Source organism: Triturus cristatus, chromosome 4_1, assembly GCF_964204655.1.
Source record: "Triturus cristatus chromosome 4_1, aTriCri1.1, whole genome shotgun sequence".
Taxonomy (NCBI): domain Eukaryota; kingdom Metazoa; phylum Chordata; class Amphibia; order Caudata; family Salamandridae; genus Triturus; species Triturus cristatus.
In genome coordinates, this window is record NC_140585.1 from 956,717,004 (window position 1) to 956,741,536 (window position 24,533).

The window sequence follows — 24,533 nt, forward strand, 5'->3', positions numbered from 1 at the left end:
CTACCCAGGGGTCCAGCAACATGTCTACTGTGTGGCAGCCTAGGCAGCCTCAGAACAGACGTGGATTTAGGGTTAGGTTTTATGGGGCATCGCTAAGATGCCCTCTGGGGTGCTTGGTACATTAAATCCCACACTGGCAGCAGTGCGGGTTTAATGTGCTGAGAAGTTTGATAACAAACTTCTCAGTCTTCAGTGTTGCCATTATGGTGCTGTGGAGTTCGTGTTTGACGAGCTCTCAGCACCATGTACTCTTAAATGGCAGCACTGCACTTACAGTGCTCAGGAATGGACCTGGGTACTGTAGGGGCACAGGGCTCCTGCTCCTGTGCCCACACCACTGGCATAGGGCACCCAGCTAGAGGGGTGGCTGATGTATGCCATGGCAGTGTAGGTGGTGGGCATGGCACACAGGGATGTGTGCAATGTCGACTTTGTTTTGTCTTTCACCCAGACACCCAGCCTCCAAAGGCAGTGTGTGTGTGTAAGGGTACAGGGCCTCTAAGGGTGGCACAATGAGTGCTGCAGCCCTTAGAGGCCTTCCCTGGTCACAAGGCCCTGGGTACCTAGGGTACTATTTACCAGGGGCTGACATGTGGCTAGGGTTTGCCAATTTGGGTTTTGTGTTTTAGGGAAGGATCATAGGCCCTGGGCACCTGATTGGCAGGAGTCCAGGGCACACTCAGTCAAAGTACATTCAGCAATTCAGCAAAAAGTGGGGGCATACCATGGAAGAAAGATGGCACTTTCTCACACTTGTATCAAGAGCCATCTCTTTCCATCAGGTGGAGGTTAATGAGGAGCTATTAGAGGAGGATTTCTTATTCAAAACCCTTTCTTCCACTCACTGGTCCACGCATACATCCCAGTGCTCATGGGCATACTGCAGACATGGTTTTCCCTGCAAGGTACGGTCGTGCTGATTGGGTGAGTCGATGGAGCCTTCTCCAATACCTGAGGTGCCCAAAAAACGGGGTCAGGGACTTCTTGCTGAAGGCAAGCACTTCAGTTGGGTGTTCCTTAGACTCAGCTGATACTTCAGCCAGGGGAATAAATACCAGCATTCTCTTATGTAGGCATGAATGGTTCCGTATTTCTAGTTTTAAATACAGGTTCAGCCAAATGTTCTGAATATGCTATTTGACCAGTAGTATCTCTTTGGCCTCTAGGTGGACCAAACCTTAGAAAAGATGAAAAAGGACATAGAGATGGCAAAGGCAATGGGAGCGTTACAAACATCTGCTTATTGTGGCTCTTTTTTTCCATCCCACCTGTCGTGGCTGTTTTAAAGCAACCTTGTCTGACACCTCCACAACTTAACGTCCTTAGTAACAGCACACTTCCTCCAAGGGTTATTTTAGATGATCCTTTAGCAGCAATAACTCTACGTAGAGGCAAGGGTAGCTCCCCAAATGGAGCTACTACCACCACCAACCAATGACTTACTTCCAGAATGTAAGACGCTGTCTTTTTATGTAGTATACCAAAATGTAGAAAGTCCAAACTACCCTTATTGGCTTACACTGCTTAAATTATTAAATCTAAATGTTCTCCTTTGTGGTATTGTGGGCGAGCAGTTTAGGCTTATCAGAGGATTGTGGTAATGCATTTGTTTAACACACACAGTCAATAATTGAGACAAACGTGCAATAAGAAACTCTAGACCAATTTAGAAAACTAACCAGTATTTTTACATTTAATTTAAACCTCAAGAACTTCGTTGTGGAGCAAGTACTTCTCAGTTTTTGCAGGTAAGTAAAAAATGTTCACTCGGATGCGTCATTACGCGGTAATGCTTTCCTTTGGAGAAAAAGGCATAAACTGTTTCCAGATTTGGCAAACTATTCTTGGGGTGTCCCCTTAAGGAGCTAGGGGGTCAAGGGACCACCAGAGGTTCAAGATTGCTGTGTTGCAGTGTCCGGGTGCAGAGAAGATGTATGTGTTGGTAGCCTTACATCGTAGGCAAAGAGGGAGGCCACCCAGAAACCAGCTGCAGAGGGGGGACTTGGGGCCTAGGCCGGAAGCTCACAACGGGAGGGCTTTTTTCGTGGGATTCCTGAGCGCAGGGGGAGCACCATCTGTTGTGGACCCCGGCCGGTGAGCTCTGGTGGAGAGGTGGTCGACTGGTACCCGTGCATTATACCTGGGTATTGGTGCAGGGCACCTCCGGTTAGTTCTGGTGTCTTCTCACTTGCTGGGGAGACGGATCTGACCTCTTGGAGTATGGTGACCTCTTCCTGGGCAGTCAGTGGTTCCAGAGAACAGCAGATCTGAAAGACAGTTATAGATTCCTTACCTTAGAATTACCCCCAGGCGTTAGACTGGATACAGAAAGACTTTCATCAGCAGTAATCCTGCGCATTGGAAGGTGGTGTCAGTCAACTCCGTGTTCATCATCGGGGTCGCTGGGATGACATTGCAGTAGCTACATAGACGACGCCCTCGCGCGCTGACATCCGATCCGGAGAGAGCGGTACCCTAGTCACTTTTTGACACGCTTTTTCTCGACTTTTGTCGACTACGTTTTTGAGTCCATCAACTCCTGGTGCACGAGGCTCCTGTCGCGTAGGACGTCGAGGGACCGGTCACGGAGCCACCACCATTCTTCGTGCAAGTCTTCGCACACTGTGTCAGGTAAGTCGAAGCACAAGAAGTCGAAGAAGCATCGTCGCTCTTCGACATCTCCCCTTCCTTCGGCCGACGTGATGACTGATGCGGTGGTACCCCTCCCGCGGCTCCAAATGCGGAGCCTGAAGGGTCGGCTCCGGGTTTCCCCCGTGCCCAGCTTCATCAGTTTTACGAAGTGATGCACGCCATCTTTGAGCAGCCCGACCCTGCCGGCATGCCTTCGGGCCCCGCTGACTCGGCTGGGGGCCTTCGATGCCGGCGGCTTCGGCATTGCAGGGTCTCCTTGGATCCAGGCCTGGATCCGGATTGGTGCCTGTCGACCTTGTTACGCCTTCCCCTGTGCCGATTCCACTGGCACCACGTCTGCAATAGGTGTCGGCTGTGTCCCTAGCCGACTTCAACCCGGCCTCCACCTCGAGGTAGACGCGGAGCCGGACCGACGCCGGATCCAGTGCCGACAGGTGCTTTTGTGCCCCTGTTCTAACCTGGCTCTTTGAGACTAGATTGGCAGCCAAAGGAGGGTGAGGAGGGGTCTGGGGACCCTTTAACCGACCAGTTACGTTATGTCCTGGACTGGAGAGAGGAACTGGGGGAAGCCAGTGTGTAAGAAACTGGCTCTATATATACTGCACCAAACTGAGGTACAGTGTGTATAGAGTCCAAGAGTTCCCAAAGCTAGGCAGAGGTTAAAGTTAGATAGAACCTTACTCACTAATAGTGGTAGCTTGGTCGAGAAAGCAGTATCGGAGGACAGTGTTAAGCATTTTGATGTAAACACTCCGTCAGCAAATAAATTCACACACTCGAACTGAATTCTAGGCCAATTGTTGTATAAAAATATATTGTTGTTTATTTTTAGAACCAAGCAAGCCCGGTACAAGTAAGCATTAAATCGTTTTCAGTAATAAGTTACTGGATAAAGAACAGTTGAAAAATGCAATAGGAATTGTACTTTGTTTGATTTACAGGGGAGCATTAGTATGCAACACTTAGCAAATGCAGTACAATGAAATGAATAGGCTTTTTCAACAAATTGCATGTAAGTTACTTTTATGTTACTTTTTTTTAACTCCGTGCTCAGCACTGGGACATTTCCTGGAAACAGTCGAGAAAATGCGTTTTTGTTATTTGTGTGATTTTTAAAGAATATTTTCAGATTTCAAAACACCACACTTAGAAACTTTTTGGAGCAGTACATTGAAATGAATGGGCTTCTGCAATAAATTGCTGGTAAGTAACTTTTGCGATACTTTTTCTAACTCCGTGCTGGATGCCTAGATTCAGCAGTGGGACATTTCCTGAAAACAGTTGAGAAAATGCTTTTTGGTTATTGTTTCTATTTTTAAGAAATGTTTCAAGTTTTCAAAACTCCTCACTTTTTTTCAAAGAAAATTGTCAATGTTATTCTATGGAAGAAAAACAAGTTATCGGTTTGCAGGTAAATAAATGACTGTGGGAGTTAAGGTTCTGGGGTTAGACTCAAGGGTCCCCCAGGGTCAGTAATGCACTGAGATTGCACCCTCGGCAGCCGGGTGCAGAGTGTTGAGGCCCAGTGTTATCCTATGGAGGATAGGGAGCTTCCGGTTGGTGGCTGCTGGCTAGCAGGCCACATGGCTGTGGGAGCAAAGCTCCTAGGGTTTAGCTCAGGGCACGCTGGGGACCAAAGTAGCACCAAAGGTGCACCCTCAGCGGCACTAGGGCGGCAGGGTGCAGGGTCATGTTTTGAGGTCGGGTGGCCTGTTTTCAATGGAGAACCTCTGATTTGCAAAAGCACTGCAGGCAGGGAGACTAAGGACTTCTGGTTGCGATCAACACTTCGAGAGATAAGTTGGGAAGTTAAGGGTTGGTTAGGAACCGTTGGTATGGTCCCACAAGGCCATGGGGCGTCGGGTGCAGGGCTTTCCTTTTGGGGTCGGATCTTCTTACCAGCTCTGGGCCCCGATCAGGGGGGCCTTCTGGATTTAGGCTGCAGGCATCGGCTGGATGCTTGAGGCAGGTCGGGGGTCGCCGGATCTCGGGTCAGGATCACCGGGGGACCTCCTCGTTGTGTTTTTCGGCTCGGGCTGGGTTCAGCGGGTGCAGAGTGGGCTGGGTTCGCTTTATCCGGCTGGAGCCAGAAGCTGCAGTTTGAAAAAATCCGTTCACGGGACAAGCAGTCTTGGAAGTGAAGGCAGGCATGTCCTCCGGGGTTTTTGAGGTTGCTGGCTGCAAGACCCACCAGGATTTTGCAGGAGCAGGTTCTAGGGGAGACAGGCCGGAAGGGCTGGGGCCAAGTCAGTGGGCGTCATCCTCTTGTTAGCTGGCTGCACGAATGTTCGGTCCTTCTTCTTTTCTCCTTGCTGTCAGTCTGGATCTGAGGAAGCAAGGTTGAGGGTGCCCCCTAAATGCTAGATTTAGGGGCATTACAGGTAGGTAAGGGCAGGGACCAATGGGTCCCTTCCCTGGGGTGGGTACACCCCCTATCGTGCCACCCTCCAGTGGGAGGGGGCAGGAGCCTGTCCCTGGTTGGCTAGATCCCGTCCCCTGTTCCCCCCCCTCCAGTGGGAGGGCGGCAGGAGCCTGTCCCTGGTTGGCTAGGTCCCCCCCATCCTCACGATGGCAGGGACTCCGAGTTGTGCTTCACCTTGTGGCAGAGGTGGGCACACCTCTTTCCCTTCACTTGTTTTTCCTGCCGGTTCTCCTGCCCAAAGTGTGGGGGGGGGGGTTGAACCAGTGGGGACCAGTTGCTGTAAGCAGCAAATGGTCTGGGAAGGCTCACAAAGGCCTTTTGAAGCTTCCTCTTCGGGAACCTTGCCCATCCTGGGGGAGGAGGCTTGGCACCTCGTCCCAGGGTATGCATTGTTTCAGGCTCCCGAGAGCAGCAGGCTCTCCACCCAGGGGTCCAGAAATATGTCTGTCTGTGGCAGCCTAAGCAGCCACTCAGTCATGTCACTAGAAGTTGGTAGAGTTTCCGGGGGCATCTCTAAGATGCCATCTGTTGTGCATTTTACATTAAATCCCACACTGGCATCAGTGTGGGTTTAATGTGCTGAGAAGTTTGATACCAAACTTCCCAGTCTTCAGTGTAGCCGTAATGGTGTTGTGGAGTTTGTAATGACAATCTCCCAGCACCATATACTCTTAAAGGCAGCACTGCACTTACATTGCCCAGGAATGGACTTGGGCACTGTAGGGTACAGGGCGCATGCACCTGTACCCTCACCACTGGCACAGGGCACCCAGCTAGAGGGGTAACTGATGTATGCCAGGACAGTGGTTTGTGGGCATGGCACACAGGGATGTGTGCCAAGTCGACTCTTCACTTTGTTCTGCACCAAGACACGCAGCCTGCAAAGGCAGGGTACAGGACCTCGAAGGGTGGCACAATAAGTGCTGCATCCCTTAAAGGCCTTCTCTGGTCACAGTGCCCTGGGTACAGGTTGTACCATTTACCAGGGGCTGACATGTGTGAGAAAGTGCCATCTTTCTTGCATGGTATGCCCCCACTTTTTGCTAAATTGCTGAATGTGCTTCGATTGGCAGGAACCCAGGGTACACTCAATCAGGTGCCCAGGGCCTATGTTCCTTCCTTAAACCACACAAACTCCAAATTGGCAAACCCTAGCCACATGTCAGCCCCTAGTAAATGGTACCCTAGGTACCCAGGTCCTTGTGGCCAGGGAAGGCCTCTAAGGGCTGCAGCACTCATTGTGCCACCCTCAGAGGCCCTGTACCCTTACACACACACTGCCCTTTCAGGCTGAGTGTCTGGGTGCAGGACAAAACAAAGTCGACATGGCACACATCACTGTGTACCATGCCCATCACCTACACTGCCAAGGCATATGTCAGCCACCCCTCTAGCTGGGTGCATTACGCCTATGGTGTGGGCACAGGAGCAGGAGCCCTGTGCCCCTACAGTACCCGGGTCCATTCCTGGGCACTGTAAGTGCAGTGCTGTCATTTAAGAGTACATGGTGCTGAGAGCTTGTCAAACACGAGCTCCACAGCACCATATTGGCAACACTGAAGCCTGGGAAGTTTGGTATCAAACTTCTCAGCACATTGAACCCACACTGATGCCAGTGTGGGATTTAATGTACTAAGCACCCCAGAGGGCATCTTAGAGATGCCCCCTTACAGCTAACTTACAATCCACGTCTGCTCTGAGGCTGCCCAGGCTGCCACACAGCAGACACGTTGCTGGACCCCTGGGTGGGAGAGCCCCTGCTCTCCCGGGCCTGCAACAATGCACATCCTGGGTGAGGTGAGAAATCTCCTCCCCCAGGATGAGCAAAGGGAAGCTTCAAAGGCAGGCCGCCATTTGGAGTTTCCCCAGGCCACTGCAACCCCCCACTCTGGCGGGAAGCTTGGCCGGAAACCCCATACAAGGACAGGGGATGTGCCAGCTTGCCCACCCCACCCCTCAGGTGGGGGAGGCGAGGTGAAGCACATCTCCGGGCTCTCGCCATCTTGAAGATGGGAGGCCCTACCCTATCAGGTTTAGGCTACTGCCCCCCTCCCACAGGAGAGAGGCAGGATAGGGGGTGTACCCACCCCAGGACAAGGACCCATTGGTCCCTGGCCTTCACCTACCGGTAACGCCCCTAAATATAGTATTTAGGGGCACCCTGAACCTTCCTTCCTTAGATTCCAGATAGAAAATTACAAGAAGAGCAAGAAGAACAAAGACCTGCCCTGCAGCTGCTAAAAAGAGAAGAAGACACCAACTGCTTAGGCCCCAGCCCTACCGGCCTGTCGACTCTCGAACCTGCACCAGCGCGGCATCTCTTGTGGCCAGCAACCTCACCAACCCCGGAGGACCTGGCTACCTTTTGGCTCTAAGCCCCTGGGACTCCCATGAGTAGAGGCTCTACTCAAGAAACCTATTTTTAACCCCTGGCAGCAGCCCGGAACCGCGGACCCAACACACTCTGCACCAGCCAAGCCTGGCCAGTGCCGGAGTGGACAAAGACCCTGAGGACGACCCCACGGCGACTGTGACCCCGAGTCCGGCACCCAAGGACCCCCCTCGACATCCCGGAAGAAGCCTGCAGCCTCAGAACCAAGTGCCACCCCAACCGCGATCAACCAGAGGGTAAGATTCCCGACGTCAAAAGGCACCCCTGCACCCGGCGCCATGCGGCCCCCTGTGCCCAATCCCGGGGTACCCACCCAACCTACAACTACCCAACTTACCTCTCGAAGTGGTGGTGGCACCTGAAACATCCTCGTCCCCGAGCCTGCAGCCTTTTTCCAAACCGGAACATTCCCATTGATTTCCATTGAGCGCCCGAAGGCTCAAAAGCACCCTGCACCCAGCCGCCCGAGTGGCCCTGGCAGTGCCCTCTCTACACTAACCTACTTCCCCACTTGCCCTGAGTAAGTGACCAGGAGCCCAGCTCCCACAGCCGCGTGGCTTGCCAGACAGCAGCCACCAACCAAGGCCCCCCTATCCCTCATAGGATAACATTGGGCCTAACTCTCTCTGCACCTGGCTGTCCTGAAACCGCTGAGGGTGAACCAACTGTACCTACCTGACACTGGGGGACCCCCGAGTCCATGCCCGGAATTTCAACTCTGCCAGTCGAGTACTTACCCTTAAACCGCTAACTTCATTTTCCTCATAGGGTAACATTGACTGGCTTTTTCTTCAAAAATCTTCTAAGTGTGAACTTTTCAAAACTGCAAAAATTCACCAAAAATCAGCCAAGTGACAAAAACGAATTTACTCGCCTGCTCCTAGGTGAGCTCCCAGTGCTGGATCTTGGTGCCTGACCCTGAAAAGTGTTCACAACTATACTTACCTCGAACTCATTTTTCTCCCATAGGAAACCATTGTCTGCTTTTCTGTGAAATTTCTTCTAAGTGTCTATTTTTGCAAATTGGAAATATTCTTTTAAAATCGTACCATTTCTGCAAACGAAATTACTTACCTGTTTTTGATAAGGACCCCAGTCCTGGGTCTAGGTACCCAGTCCTGGATTACTAAAGTAACAAAGTACTCTACCTGCAATTTGAATTTCTTGCCATAGAGATCCATTGAATGTTTTCTTTGAAATATTTTCTAAGTGCTAACTTTTTAAATAGCTAAATATTATTTAAAAATCATTACAGTTATTAAGTCTACTTTCATCACTTGATTCTGAATACTGACCCAAGGCTGGTTCTAGGAGCCAGACCTGGAATTCCAAAAGTAATCTGAAAAGTAATTTATTACAAATAACCTGAATTTACCATTGAGCTCAATGCATTGTTATGTTTAGGAAATAGGATTGTTTATTGCAACCAACTGTGACTGTTTACACAAATTTATTGCTTAAGACAAAAGCATTTATAGTCAACCTCTCATTCTGAGAAAGTATATGTTCGAGGCATATGAGCTGCAGATCACACACTGAGGATAAGATCGCCATCTGGTGTTGGGCTCGGATGATTGCAGGTTGTTGTCTTCGGAAGAAGCCTTTGGTCACGAGGTTGGTGACTCCTCCCCTGGACAACAGTGCGCATGGGCATCCACTCCATCGTCAGATTGTTTTTTTCCGCCATTTGGTTCGGATGAACTTTTTTCCGCTCCAGCAGAAAACTTCCAGCAATCGATTTAACTCTTTAATCTTCATTCCATCGACGTCGACATAACTCGGACCGGTTCCGGAAGCAGCTGATGGACAGGACACCCTTCAAAAAATGCCCCCAGTGTGGAGCGAAGTTCCCCCACAGTGACCATCACGAGGTTTGTAACCTCTGCCTGTCGCCGGAACACAACGAATCGACCTGTCCAGCTTGTGCCGCTTTCCGTTCGAAGAAGACCCTCCGGGACCGAAGAGCTCGACACCATATTATGGCCAAACCAGCTCCAGAACCGGAGGACATCTTTGCTCAAGATGTTCCTGAAGATGACACCGAAGATCTCGATCGTGTCCGAGGCCGACGATTCCGATGACCTCATCACTCCAGGGCAGCGTGTGAGTACCACCCCCCCTGCCCCTGCCCCATCCAAAAAGACAGTGGTCAAGACTCCGCCAGCTGGGCCCAGTCGCGACCGGAAATCCTCTTCAGAAGCCCCGCCCTCGGGCCCGTCTCCGAAGACATCTAAGCCTGTAGGTGGCTCGGGCTCGAGCAAACCTCATGTGATTGTGCCTTTAACACCCTCGGCACCGAAAAAACCACTGTCGGCACCGAAACAGGCTTCAAGACCGAAATCTCCTTCGGCACCGAAACGTTCCTCGACATCGATGCCTAAAAGTCCCTCGGCACCGAAGCCATCGGCACCGAAACATCCTTCGGCACCGAAAACTTCATCGGCACCGAAAACTACGTCCACACCGAAAAAAGCTCATAAAGACCTGAAACGGCCGTCGCCGCCACCACCTTCGGAGCCAGATGAACTTTTTCGCCCAGATCCTACTCAAAAGCGGATCTACATCAATCCCGACACTGGACATGTGACTGCCGTCCCATATAAAAAGCGGAAGCTGGACATCACACCTCCCCCAGCTCCCATACGGAAAAAGGACTGTGCCACTTCACCACTTCGTCCTTCCTCTCCTGTATTACCTCCTAACCCGTCCCCCCCTCCTCCTCCTCCTCCTTCTCCTTTACCTTTACCTTTACCATCTCCCTATCATTCACCTCCTCCACAGGATGATAATGATGACTTGGGGGGAGGGGCGCACCCTGATTTATTTAATGATCCTGTTGATCCACACGACCCTTTTACATTTCCAGGCACAGCACCAGTAGATGACTGGTCTTATCCAATGCCTGATATGCCTGACCCCACTACCTACCCCTCCAAGCCCTCCCCTCCTGATGACCATTTGGGGTTTGGCCAACTAATAAATAGGGCAGCAACATTCCATGGTGTCACTATGCACACAGACCCCCTTGAAGAGGACTTTCTCCTCGATACTTTTGAGCAGTCACAAAAAACTGTTCACATACTGCCCATGATTAAAGGGGTTATAAAGCATGCCACTGACTTCTTTAAAGACCCTGTTCGAGCGAGGGTTCTCAACCCCCGCATCGAAAAAAAGTACCGACCAGCCCCGCAGGACCCTGCATACATTAAAGCCCAGCTCCCTTTAGACTCCTTGGTCGTATCAAATGCCAGGAAGCACGTTAACTCACAGACAACTGGAGAAACGCCCCCCCCCCCCCCAGACAAGGAGTCTAAGCTTTTAGAGGCCTCAGGCAAACGAGTCGCTGCACAGGCGGCGAACCACTGGCGTATTGCCAATACCCAGGCCCTGTTAGCCCGGTATGACAGGGCGCATTATGACCAACTTGAGGACCTTATGAAACACCTGCCTGATCCCTTTAAATCCCAGGCCGCTGACCTCATTCAAGAAGGCAAGTTAATATCTAATGCCTCCATTAAATGCGCCTTAGATGCGGCAGACACTGCTTCTCGGGCGGTCAATACTAGCGTCTTACTCAGACGACATGCCTGGCTCCGTATTTCCGGTTTTAAACCAGAGGTTCAAACCGCAATTCTAGCTCAACCTTTCAACCAAGAGCAGTTATTTGGCCCTGCAGTGGACACTGCATTAGAAAAGATGAAAAAGGATAATGAGACTGCAAAGTCCATGGGAGCACTGCAGTCTCCTCAAAACCGGGGTTCCTTTCGTCGCTCCTTTTATAGAGGAGGCTCCAAAAACACGGCAACTGAGACCACGTCCACCTTTAAAAATTCTGGACAAACATCCCCTAACAGAGGATATTTCCGAGGAGGTTATAGGGGAAACAATAACAAAGGTCGAGGGCGGGGCAACAACACCCGCACCTCCCCAGCCACCAAACAGTGACTTGCCACCACTCCCCCCAGACCATTCCACTCCGGTCGGGGGGCGACTCCAACAATTCCTACCTGTCTGGACTTCCATCACCACAGACAGATGGGTAAGACAAATTATCCAGTCTGGCTACTGCCTAGAACTCATACAATCCCCCCCAAACATACCACCCAAACAACGTCCAATGTCCTCACATCATCTCTCTCTCCTCAAACAAGAAGTTCAATCCCTGTTACAAAAACATGCGATAGAACCAGTCCCTCTTCAACATCAGGGAACAGGGGTGTATTCTCTATACTTCCTCATTCCCAAAAAGGACAAAACATTACGGCCCATACTGGATCTCAGACTGCTAAACCAGTATATACATTCAGATCATTTTCATATGACCACCCTCCAACAAGTCCTCCCACTGTTACAACAAGGAGACTTCCTTGCCACATTGGACCTCAAGGACGCGTACTTTCACATCCCTATGCATCCCGCTCACAGAAAATATCTACGATTTGTGGTAGATGGACAACACTATCAATTTACAGTCCTCCCATTCGGAGTAACAACAGCACCCAGAGTGTTCACCAAGTGCTTAGCAGTCGTGGCAGCGCACCTCAGAAGACAACAGATCCATGTCTTCCCCTATCTGGACGATTGGCTCATAAAAGCCAATACTCACCAAAAATGCGTTCTCCACACTCACCGCACAATTCAAACTCTCCACAATTTGGGATTCACTATCAACTACCCCAAATCCCATCTACAACCTTCCCACTTACATCAGTATCTAGGAGCAACCATAGATACCTCCAAAGCCATTGCTTATCCCAGCACTGCCAGGATAGCCAGTATACAAAATCTCATCTCTCAATTTCAAACTCATCCTTCTCTTCCAGCAAGAGTGTTCATGCAGCTCCTAGGCATGATGGCGTCATGCATCTCCATAGTCCCACACGCACGACTTCAAATGCGTCCCTTACAGGAATGTCTAGCACAACAGTGGAACCAAGCTCACGGACAACTTACCGATCTGGTGTTGGTGGACAGTCGCTCACTAAAATGGTGGAACACCATCAACCTGTCCAAAAGGCGACCGTTCTTAGAGCCTCTTCCACAAGTTGTGCTAACTACCGACGCATCTCTCACAGGGTGGGGAGCCCACCTCCTTCACCATACCACTCAGGGCAGATGGACCAGTCAACAGAAACTGCTCCACATCAACCACCTGGAACTCTTAGCAGTGTTCCTAGCACTAAAATCCTTTCAGGTACACCTAAAGAACAAAACTGTCCTCATACGCACAGACAACATGACGACAATGTATTATATACAGAAACAGGGAGGGACACATTCTCTCCAACTGTCCGAACTGGCACAGCAAATCTGGAGATGGGCAATTCCCCAGAACATCTACCTGTTAGCAGAACATCTCTCAGGGATCCACAATCAAGTGGCCGACCTCCTAAGTCGCCACACACAGCAGATCCACGAATGGGAACTACACCCCAAAGTTCTACTCCCCTTCTTCCAAAAATGGGGACAACCAGACATAGACCTGTTCGCCACTCCCGAAAACACAAAATGCCCAACCTTCGCCGCCAGGTTTCCACACCCACAGTCGAAGGGCAATGCCCTATGGATGAACTGCTCAGGCAGATTTGCGTACGCTTTTCCGCCTCTCCCACTAGTTCCATTTGTGGTACGCAAACAAACAACAGTCACTAACACTAATACTAGTGGCTCCCACTTGGGCACGTCAACCGTGGTTCACCACACTTCTGGAACTGTCTTTAGTTCCACATCAAAGGCTACGCCTCTCCCCGGATCTATTAACCCAGAACCATGGAGAAATCAGACACCCAGATCCTCAAACACTGAACCTAGCGATCTAAACCTGAGGTCTTAGAGTTCGGATACCTCAATCTCCCTCCAGACTGTATGAATATCATAAAGGAAGCCAGACGACCTACTACTAGAGCGTGTTATGCCGCTAAATGGAAACGATTTGCCATCTACTGCGCTAATAATGACATACATCCATTGGATGCTTCCATCCAAAACATCATTTGCTATCTACTACACTTGCAAAGATGCAATCTAGCGTATTCCTCTATATGTTTACACCTAGCAGCCTTGGCAGCCTACTTGCAAAATAGGCAACACCTGTCCCTTTTTAAGGTACCAGCCATCAAAGCGTTTATGGAAGGTCTCAAAAGAATTCTTCCCCCCAAGATTGCCACCTGCCCCAGTGTGGAATCTCAATGTGGTTCTTACAAGACTCATGGGTCCCCCATTTGAACCTATGCACAAATGTGAATTACAATTCCTAACATGGAAGGTAGCTTTCCTTATCGCAATCACTTCCCTACGCAGAGTAAGTGAACTACAAGCCCTTACACTAGAGGAACCTTTCTTACAACTACACCGTAACAAAGTGGTTCTTAGGACAAACCCTAAATTTCTTCCAAAAGTGATTTCCCCTTTCCACCTTAACCAATCAGGAGAGCTACCAGTCTTTTTCCCAAACCCAGACTCCGTAGCTGAAAGGGCCCTACATACCTTAGATGTCAAAAGAGCCTTGCTTTATTACATCGACAGGACAAAACCCTTTCGAAAGACAAAACAACTCTTTGTTGCTTTCGCACCACCACATAAAGGCAATCCAATCTCCAAATCAGGTATAGCCCGGTGGATAGTTAAATGCATCCAAATATGCTACCTAAAGGCTAAACGTACACTTACAGTTCCCCCTAGGGCGCACTCCACGCGTAAAATAGGGGCTTCTATGGCCTTCTTAGGTAACATTCCCTTAGAAGACATTTGCAAGGCAGCCACGTGGTCTACCACGCATACCTTCACTAAACACTACTGTGTTGACGTGCAGGCCAAACAGGCCTCAGTGGGCCAGGCTGTCCTCAAAACTTTATTTCAAGCTGCTGCAACGGATACAGGCGACCACCGCTAAGGGGAGGCACTGCTGTATAATCTATCCTCAGTGTGTGATCTGCAGCTCATATGCCTCGAACGGAATATGCTACTTACCAGTATGCATCTGTTCTTGGCATGTAGAGCTGCAGAGTCGCACACGCCCGCCCGCCTCCCCGGGACCTGTATCTGTTCCAGCATCCGTCTTACTTAGACATTACACATGGACATCCTTTCTTTCATTCCTATACACCATCTTTTCCCATCATGGCGAAAAAACAATCTGACGATGGAGTGGATGCCCATGCGCACTGTTGTCCAGGGGAGGAGTCACCAACCTCGTGACCAAAGGCTTCTTCCGAAGACAACAACCTCCAATCATCCGAGCCCAACACCAGATGGCGATCTTATCCTCAGTGTGTGACTCTGCAGCTCTACATGCCAAGAACAGATGCATACTGGTAAGTAGCATATTCCATATATATCACAGATTCCAGTTAGATGAGAGAAAAGTTGTGTTCGAGGCATATGAGCTGCAGATTGTACACTTAGCATAGATCGCCATCTGGTGTTGGGCCCGGATGTTTGCAGTTTGTTTTTGTTCTTTGGACAGTCTTTGGAAGTCACGAGTTCGGTGACTCCTCCTTCGGTCCGTACTGCGCATGGGCTTCGGCTCCATCCTCAGATTGTTTTTTTTCCGCCATCGGGCTCGGATGTGATACTTCGTGCTCCGGCTTCGAACTTCTACGGTTCCAGCCTCGACGGAAAATCCTCGTTCTTCGAGTTTCTTCATCTCTCGAAGCGGCACTTTTCTCCATCCCATACATCGGCACCGGCCTTCGGGCCCTCCTCGACTCCGGTCCCGGCCGATGGAAAGGACTCCGTTCAAAAAGTGCCCAAAATGTGGGTCTAAATTTCCCCACACCGACCTCCATCAGGTGTGTAACCTTTGCCTCTCTCCAGAACACGAGGCCAGAGACTGCCCCGCCTGTAAGTCTTTTCGATCAAATAAGACCATCCGGGATCGAAGAGCTCGACGCACCATGGCGCACTCCTCGACCGCGGCTCCACCGGACATCTTCGGAGACGACGCCGAAGCTTCGGGGCAACTACACACCCAGCAGGACTCCGACGTGGAGGACATCACACCGGCGCAGCGGGTCGTGAGTACTGTACCCCCTCCCACCCCCGCGCCCAAAACCAAAGAGACTCAGGTTACACCCTCGCCTGCAGGCCTGGGCAAAACCAAGCACACAGCTTCTATCACCCCACCTTCGGGCCCGGTGTCGAAGCCTCAGAAGTCTCACGGCAGCTCGGGCTCGAGCCAGCCGACGCCTGGTGCCGAAAAACACCATTCGGCACCGAAGAAAGGGATACCCAGCTCGACTCCGAAGCCACCGGTGCCGAAGCCTGGACTCTCGGTGCCGACCAAACACAAACACAAATCTGTCAGCACCGACGCTCCGGCGCCGAAAACTCCTTCGACGCCGAAAAAACCGGAGGCTCCAAAAAAGCATGGCGCACAAACCATCGAAGCCCTCGGCTCCGAAACCATCGGCGCCAGCGGACGATTCGGCGCCACTGGCTCTGTTCACACCAGACCCTTTGCAAAAGACTCTATCTAAAGATCCAAAGACTGGGCTATTGACTTTAATTATCAAGAAAAGACGCCTTGACACACCGGCTCCTCCTCCACCACCCAAACGGAAGGACTCTGCTACTTCTCCCCTCAGAGTGCCCTCCCCACTACCTCCTCCTCTGCCTCCTCCACCCCCTCCACCCCCTCCCCCTCCGCCACCTTTACCTCATCACTCCCCGACCCCGTCCCCAGATCCTGATGACGGCGATCCGGATTATGACCCGGCGGATGGCCCAATGGACCCCACTCCACCGGGGACCCCAGACCCATGGGAAGACTACCACAACCCTGACATACCTGATATGCCTCAGGACGACCTATACCCATCCAGGCCGTCTCCTCCAGAGGACTCCTTAGGGTTTCATCACTTAGTGCAGAGAGCAGCACACTACCATGGGGTGGACATGCACAGCGAACCAGTGGAAGACGACTTCCTACTGGACACGTTTGACATTCAGGACAAATCCACGTCTATCTTGCCCATGCTTAAAGGTGTCACCAAGCATGCTGCAGAGGTATTCAGAGACCCTGTCAGGGCCAGGGTACTGAACCCTAGAATAGAAAAAAAAGTACAAGGCGGCACCCACAGACCCTGCATACATTAAGGGCCCTGCTCCCTTAGATTCCCTAGTTGTCTCCACAGCTAGAAAGCGGGCTAACTCCCAGTCCTCAGGAGAAGCCCTGCCGCCAGACAAAGAATCCAAACTTTTAGACGCGTCTGGCAAACGCACCGCCTCCCAAGCTGCAAACATGTGGCGCATTGCAAATACACAAGCGCTACTTGCGCGCTATGACAGAGCACACTACGACAAACTTGAGGCTCTTATGCAGCACCTCCCCGAAAAACACAAGCGCAAGGCTCATGACCTGATACAGGAGGGTAAACTAATCACAAACACCTCCATTAAGTGTGCCCTCGATGCAGCCGACACTGCTTCTAGAGCCATAAATACCAGTGTCCTGCTTCGTCGTCATGCCTGGCTCAGGATCTCAGGGTTCAAGCCTGAAGTCCAGGCGTCCATACTAAATCACCCTTTTGACCAACAAACTCTCTTTGGGCCAAAGGTGGACGAAGCGTTGGAAAAGATGAAAAAGGACACAGACACAGCAAAGTCTATGGGGGCACTCCAAACACAGGCCCCTAAACGTTCCTTTCGACGCTCATCCTTTCGTGGCTCAGGCAGAGGCTTCTCCACCGATAGCGCCTCTACCTCCTACAAGTCCCCTCCTCAAAATACCTTTTCAAAGGGCAACCAAAGGGGTGGTTACAGAGGCAACAACAATAAGGGCAGGGGCAAAACTAACACCACCCGTTCTGCCACCCCGCCCGCACAATGACTTCCCTTCGCTCCCCCCAGACCATTCCACTCCAGTCGGGGGCAGACTACAAAACTTTATACACGCATGGGAGTCCATAACATCGGACAAATGGGTGACCCAAATTATTCGGTCAGGGTACTGTCTTGAGCTAACATCTACCCCACCCAATATCCCACCAAGGCACCGTCCAATGTCTCAAGAACATTCCACACTGCTCAAACAGGAGGTACTCTCCCTCCTCAACATGCTATAGAGCAAGTCCCCGTCAATCAGCAAAATCTAGGGGTCTACTCTCTGTATTTCCTAATACCGAAGAAAGACTGGACCCTAAGGCCCATTCTGGACCTCCGGCCTCTAAATGCATACATACATTCAGACCATTTCCACATGGTCACCCTACAACAGGTCCTCCCGCTCCTCTGTCAGGGAGACTTTCTCACTACCTTGGATCTGAAAGACGCATACTTTCACATTCCAATACACCCTTCTCACAGGAAGTACCTCAGGTTCGTGGTGGACAGTCAGCATTACCAATTCACGGTCCTCCCCTTCGGGGTCACCACCGCACCACGAGTATTTACCAAATGCCTAGCGGTAGTAGCAGCACACCTCAGACGTCAACATATTCACGTCTTCCCTTACTTAGACGACTGGCTCATAAAAGCCGCGTCCTACCACCAATGTGTGCAACATACAAACAGCACCATCCAGCTGCTCCACCAACTAGGCTTCACGGTGAACTACCAAAAGTCCCACCTTGTACCATCTCACACAAAGCAATATCTCGGGGCCACTATAGACACCTCCAAAGGTATTGCCTATCCAAACTCAGCCAGGATCGCAAGCATACAAGCTTTGCGCAAAACATTCCTTCCTCAACACTCTCTTCCAGCAAGAGTGTTTATGAAGCTCATAGGAATGATGGCGTCTTGCATTTTCATAGTGCCCCATGCAAGACTCCACATGCGTCCACTTCAAGTGTGCCTAGCGCAACAGTGGAACCAGGCCCAGGGTCAGCTAACGGATCTGGTGTTGGTGGACGGCCGCACCCATCACTCTCTGCAGTGGTGGAACACCACAAACCTTTCCAAAGGGCGGCCGTTCCTGGACCCGGTTCCTCAGGTGATTCTAACAGCGGACGCATCGCTTTCCGGCTGGGGAGCGCACCTCCTACACCTCACAATGCAAGGTCTATGGACGCCACAGCAAAAATCGCTCCACATCAACCACCTGGAGCTCTTGGCGATCTTTCTAGCCCTAAAATCTTTCCAAAAACAGATTTCGGGCAAAGCAGTCCTCATTCGCACAGACAACATGACTGCAATGTATTATATCCAAAAACAGGGGGGGACACACTCTCCCCAGCTCTCCCGCTTAGCCAGAGCATATGGAGATGGGCAATTCCCCAAAACATCTTTCTCCTGGCACAGCACGTTCCAGGCGTACAAAACACCATGGCAGATCTGCTCAGCAGACAAACGCAACAACTACACGAATGGGAACTGCATCCACAAGTTCTTCACCCATTCTTCCAACAGTGGGGGCATCCTCAGATAGACCTCTTCGCCACCCACGAAAACAAAAAATGCCCAAGCTTCGCCGCCAGATACCCACACCCATTGTCCAAGGGCAGTGCGATATGGATGAACTGGTCAGGCAGATTTGCATACGCCTTTCCACCTCTCCCACTAATTCCATTAGTGGTAAGGAAGCTACAACAGCACTCCCTCACACTCATTCTAGTAGCTCCAACGTGGGCCAGGCAGCCGTGGTACACCACACTACTACAACTATCAGTGGTACCACATCAAAAACTGCACCTGTCCCCATGCCTCCTAACCCAGAACCATGGAGAAATCAGGCACCCGGACCCAGCTCAGCTCAACCTTGCGATCTGGCTCCTGAAATCTTAGAATTTGGATACCTTAACCTTCCCCCTGATTGCATGAACATCATCATGGAAGCCAGACGTCCTACCACTAGAGCATGCTATGCCGCAAAGTGGAAAAGATTTGTAATTTACTGCCGTAACAATACAATCAACCCTTTAGATGCATCCATACAGCACATTATATGCTATCTGCTCCATCTTCACAGGTGTAACCTGGCATATTCATCCATACGCCTACACCTAGCAGCGATCGCTGCTTATCTACAAAACAGACAGCATTTATCACTGTTCAGAGTGCCCGCTATTAAAGCCTTTATGGAAGGCCTTAAACGAGTAATTCCTCCCAGGGCACCACCTTCCCCTGTATGCAATCTAAATGTAGTTCTTACACGGCTAATGGGTCCGCCCTTCGAACCAATGCATAAATGTGAGCTACAGTTTCTCACCTGGAAAACAGCTTTTCTCGTAGCTATCACTTCCCTTAGAAGGGTTGGTGAAATACAAGCGTTCACTATACAGGAACCCTTCCAACAAATACATCACAGCAAGGTCATACTTCGTACAAATCCGAAGTTTCTGCCCAAGGTCATTTCCCCCTTCCATCTCAATCAATCGGTGGAATTACCTGTCTTCTTCTCGCAACCTCAATCTGTTGCAGAAAGGGCTTTACACACACTTGATGTTAAAAGGGCTTTGCTGTACTACATACAGAGAACGCAACCTTTCAGGAAGACTAAACAATTGTTCGTCTCCTTCTCTCCACCACATAAAGGCAACCCCATCTCTAAATCAGGGATAGCTAGGTGGATTGTAAAGTGCATACAAATTTGCTATCAAAAGGCAAAAAGAACATTATCTGTTCCACCTAAAGCCCACTCTACTAGAAAGTTAGGGGCTTCTATGGCCTTTCTAGGGAACATACCCTTAGATGACATCTGCAAGGCAGCCACATGGTCAACACCGCACACCTTCACAAAACATTACTGTGTAGATGTGCATTCCAAGCAGCAAGCTAGTGTGGGCCAGGCTGTACTAAAGACACTTTTTCAAACTACTGCAACGGATACCGGTGGTCGCCGCTAAGGTTGGGTACTGCTATATAATCTATGCTAAGTGTACAATCTGCAGCTCATATGCCTCGAACGGAATATGCTACTTACCAGTATGCATCTGTTCTTGGCATGTAGAGCTGCAGAGTTGTACACGCCCACCCGCCTCCCCGGCTACCTGTATCCGTTCCAGTCCATCTTATTTAGATACAACACACATGGGTTTCTCACTGTTATTACTACGCTCCATCATTTCCCTGCTGGCGAAAAACAATCTGAGGATGGAGCCGAAGCCCATGCGCAGTACGGACCGAAGGAGGAGTCACCGAACTCGTGACTTCCAAAGACTGTCCAAAGAACAAAAACAAACTGCAAACATCCGGGCCCAACACCAGATGGCGATCTATGCTAAGTGTACAACTCTGCAACTCTACATGCCAAGAACAGATGCATACTGGTAAGTAGCATATTCCTTATTGCAAAATCAAGTCCAAATGAAGCTTTTCGGCCACCGAACTGCTTCCTTGATCACAATATAGGTGTGTATTTTCCATTTTTAACTCAAAATTTACATACATACACACACATATACGTATATATGTGTATGTGTGCGTATGTGTGTATATATATATATATATATATATCTCGTCACTCACTGCTTCTCACCATTCACCGTCTCAAGTATTCAGAAAGCAGGCACAGACCACGTTTCTTTGCATCAATAGTTTATTGGTAGTCTGCCATGACGCGTTTTGGTCCCTCCTGGACCTTGATCACAGGACAACGCTCCTTGGCTTATGTTGCCTTTTTATATTTTTACAGTGACTAGTGCAAAGTTACGGTGTAAGCTCAATAGACAGCGAATAGATACTATTGGTAGCATATACATCTTCTAAAAGCTAGTTTGTTTGGCATTTTGAACTTGTTATTGCATTCCTTGTTGATTTAAATCTAAATGTCATATTGCAAGTCATGATGATATTGATCACTGTTAGCAATGCCAATAAATATAAATAAATAATTGTCAATAAATAGGAACATAGTAAAAACATTGATGGTAAAATATAATATTACCTTATAGTTTAAGAAAATAATTTTTGCAATTCGTGAAACTCAATGTTTAAAATACATAAACCGTATGGATGTTAACACCTAAATATAGAACGTAGTGTTAATGAATTTTTGATTAAATCATTATAATAAAAAAATCAGACTGAACGATATTTGCGTTAATGCATTTTGTGATGGATCTATATTGACATGTTTTTTCCTTCAATTTAAGATTCTGTTCAAGGCAAATGGTGATTGAAATAACAAATACTGTGTTTAAAGTGCTAGTGCATAAAGTACTCCGCTTCCTTGCAAGTTAGTTTCGATTTGGACCTTTTGGTGACCCTCTAAATGTGAAAACACCCTTGCGTGTAAAAATATTATTTAAAAAAACCAATTATTATTGTGGTTGAGGTCCGACGGCAGCCAATATTTGAGTTAATGTTCTTCTATGTTGTATGTACCCCAGATTGTACATATATATATATAGCAGCTAGGGGAACAATTGATGGTTAAATCCTGGTTTGAATACTCAAATTAAAACTGAGGTATATATCGACTCATTGTAAAAGATATTTTTTTTAATGATTGTATTAAAAACCTCCCATTTTTAAAAAACAGGGATTTGTTAAATAAAAGTATAAAGATCTTCCGTGGTATTGAGACCTCCAGGAAATTTACTATCAAGATTAAGGATATATCTTGTTTCCAACTTGTGCAGCATACCCTCTCTGTCTCCTCCTTTTCTATTCTTTGCTACTGAGTCTATGAGATAATAGGAGAGAGGTTGTGGGTCATTGTCATGCATTTTTTGGAAATTTCTGGCGACTGGGTAAGTGGGGTCTATTTATGATCGCTCTAAGATGTTGTAGAATTCTTTTGTTGGCAGGGATTTTAGTACTCCCTACGTATCTTAGATTGTATGTGCATTCTAAGATAAAGATGGCGTATTTAGTTTTACAATGTAGAGCACGTGTTATTTCCACCTCCCTGTCACTAAATGTTGTCTTGTACGTTTTTTTATTGACACCATGTTGGCAAACCTTACAAATTTTACATTTCATGAACCCTTTTCGCTGTGAGCCAATTCTGTGTTTCTATGACATCAGGGCTACTTTTTACTAAGCTTCCACTCATAGACAGAGCCCTCCTGTATGTTATACCTAGGGATTTTGGTAAAAGCCCCCCTATTACTGCATCATTTAGCACTGTAGGCCAATTGCGTGCTGTAAAATATTTCTGGTGGTTTTATGTTGTGAATTGTACGTGATCATGAGGTGCAATTGATGTGCATCTTTGTCCTCTTCTGTTTGTAGTGGCTTGGCTTTTAAGAGAGTGTCCCTCTCTAATCTCGGTTTTGGTTATTGCTGCGTCTAATGTTTGCTCTTGTATCCCCTTGCTAAGAATCTTTTCCTGCTTTCTAGTTGTCGCCTCTCTAGTGGTCGCCTAGCTTCTCTGATGACGTTCATACAGTCAGGGGGAAGGTTTAGGTATCCGAATTCTAGGATTTCATGAGCCAGATCGCAAGGTTGAGCTGAGCTGGGTCCGGGTGCCTGATCTCTCCATGGTTCTGGGTTAGGAGGCATGGTGAGAGGTGTAGCTTTTGGTGTGGTACTGCCGAGAGTTCCAGCAGCGTGGTGTACCACGGTTGTCTGGCCCATGTTGGAGCTACTAGGATCAGTGTGAGGGAATGCTGTTGTAGCTTTCGCACCACTAACGGAATTAGTGGGAGAGGTGGAAAAGCGTACGCAAATTTGTCTGACCAGTTCAGCCATATCGCATTGCCTTTGGACAATGGGTGTGGATATCTGGCAGCTAAGCTCGGGCATTTTTTGTTTTCGTGGGTGGCGAAGAGGTCTATCTGCGGATGCCCCCACATTTGAAAGAACGGGTGAAGAACCTGCGAGTGAAGTTCCCACTCGTGGATCTGCTGCGTCTGTCTGCTGAGCAGATCTGCCATGGTGTTTCGGACTCCTGGGACATGTTGGGCTAGGAGAAAAACTTTGTGTGGGATTGCCCATCTCCATATGCTCTGTGCTAGTTGAGAGAGCTATGGAGAGTGTGTGCCGCCTTGTTTTTGAATGTAATACATGGCCGTCATGTCTGTGCGAATGAGGACTGCCTTGCCTAAAATCTCTCTCTGAAAGGATTTTAGGGCTAGAGAGATTGCTAGTAACTCCAGATGGTTGATATGGAGTAACTTTTGTTGCGGCGTCCATGTGCCCTGCAGTGAGGTGTAATAGATGAGCTCCCCAGCCGGAGAGCGATGCATCTGTTAGTATTATTTGTGGAACCAGGTCCAGGAACGGTAGACCTTTGGAAAGGTTTGTGGTGTTCCACCACTGCAGAGAGCGATTGGTGCGACCGTCTGCCAACACCAGATCTGTCAGTTGCCCCTGGGCCTGGTTCCATTGGCGCACTAAGCACTCTTGGAGTGGACGCATCTGGAGTCTTGCGTGGGGCACTATGAAAATGCAAGAGGCCATCATCCCTATCAGTTGCATAAACACTCTTGCTGGGAGGGAGTGTTGAAGTATGAATCTTTGACGCAAAGCCTGAATGCTTGCAATCCTGACCGGATTGGGGTAGGCTATGGCTTTTGAGGTGTCTATGGTGGCACAGAGGTATTGCTTTATGTGGGATGGTGTTAGCTGGGACTTTTGGTGGTTCACCGTGAAGCCTAGTTGGTGAAGTAGTTGGATTGTAGTGGCGGTGTGGTGTACACATTGGTTGTAGGACGTGGCTTTTATCAGCCAGTCGTCCAAATACGGGAAGACGTGAATGTGCTGTCTTCTGAGATGTGCCGCCACTACCGCTAGGTACTTGGTGAATACCCTTGGTGCTGTTGTGACTCCGAATGGGAGCACCTTGAACAGGTAGTGTTGCCCGTCCACTACAAATCTGAGGTACTTTCTGTGAGCATGGTGTACCGGAATGTGAAAGTATGCGTCTTTTAAGTCCAGTGTGGTGAGGAAGTCGTTCTGGGAGAGGAGCGGAAGCACCTGCTGAAGCGGAAAGATTTGGGAACATGAGAGGGGTGCTGGCATGCCCTTCACATTAACGAGTTTTTCTACAGGCAGAAGCAAGTATGTCACTTGGATAGAGAATTACTGCGTCTTTGGGGACAGCATTACGGACTACCAGGACCATGATGCCCCAGTTGACGCCCACCGGGGCGGGACTATATATTTAATAAAGAAGTGTTCTTTCAGTACTGCTTCTTGCCTCCTTACCTGCCAGGGATCAAGGGCTCGAGGGAGCCCAAA

General features: G+C 49.3%; 1 protein-coding gene across 1 annotated transcript in view; it reads left to right on the forward strand.

The window, feature by feature from the left end:
* CCT2 (chaperonin containing TCP1 subunit 2) overlaps positions 1-24,533 on the forward strand; it is a 284,562-nt gene that overhangs the window by 208,843 nt on the left and 51,186 nt on the right. The gene's annotated exons all lie outside the window — the stretch shown is intronic.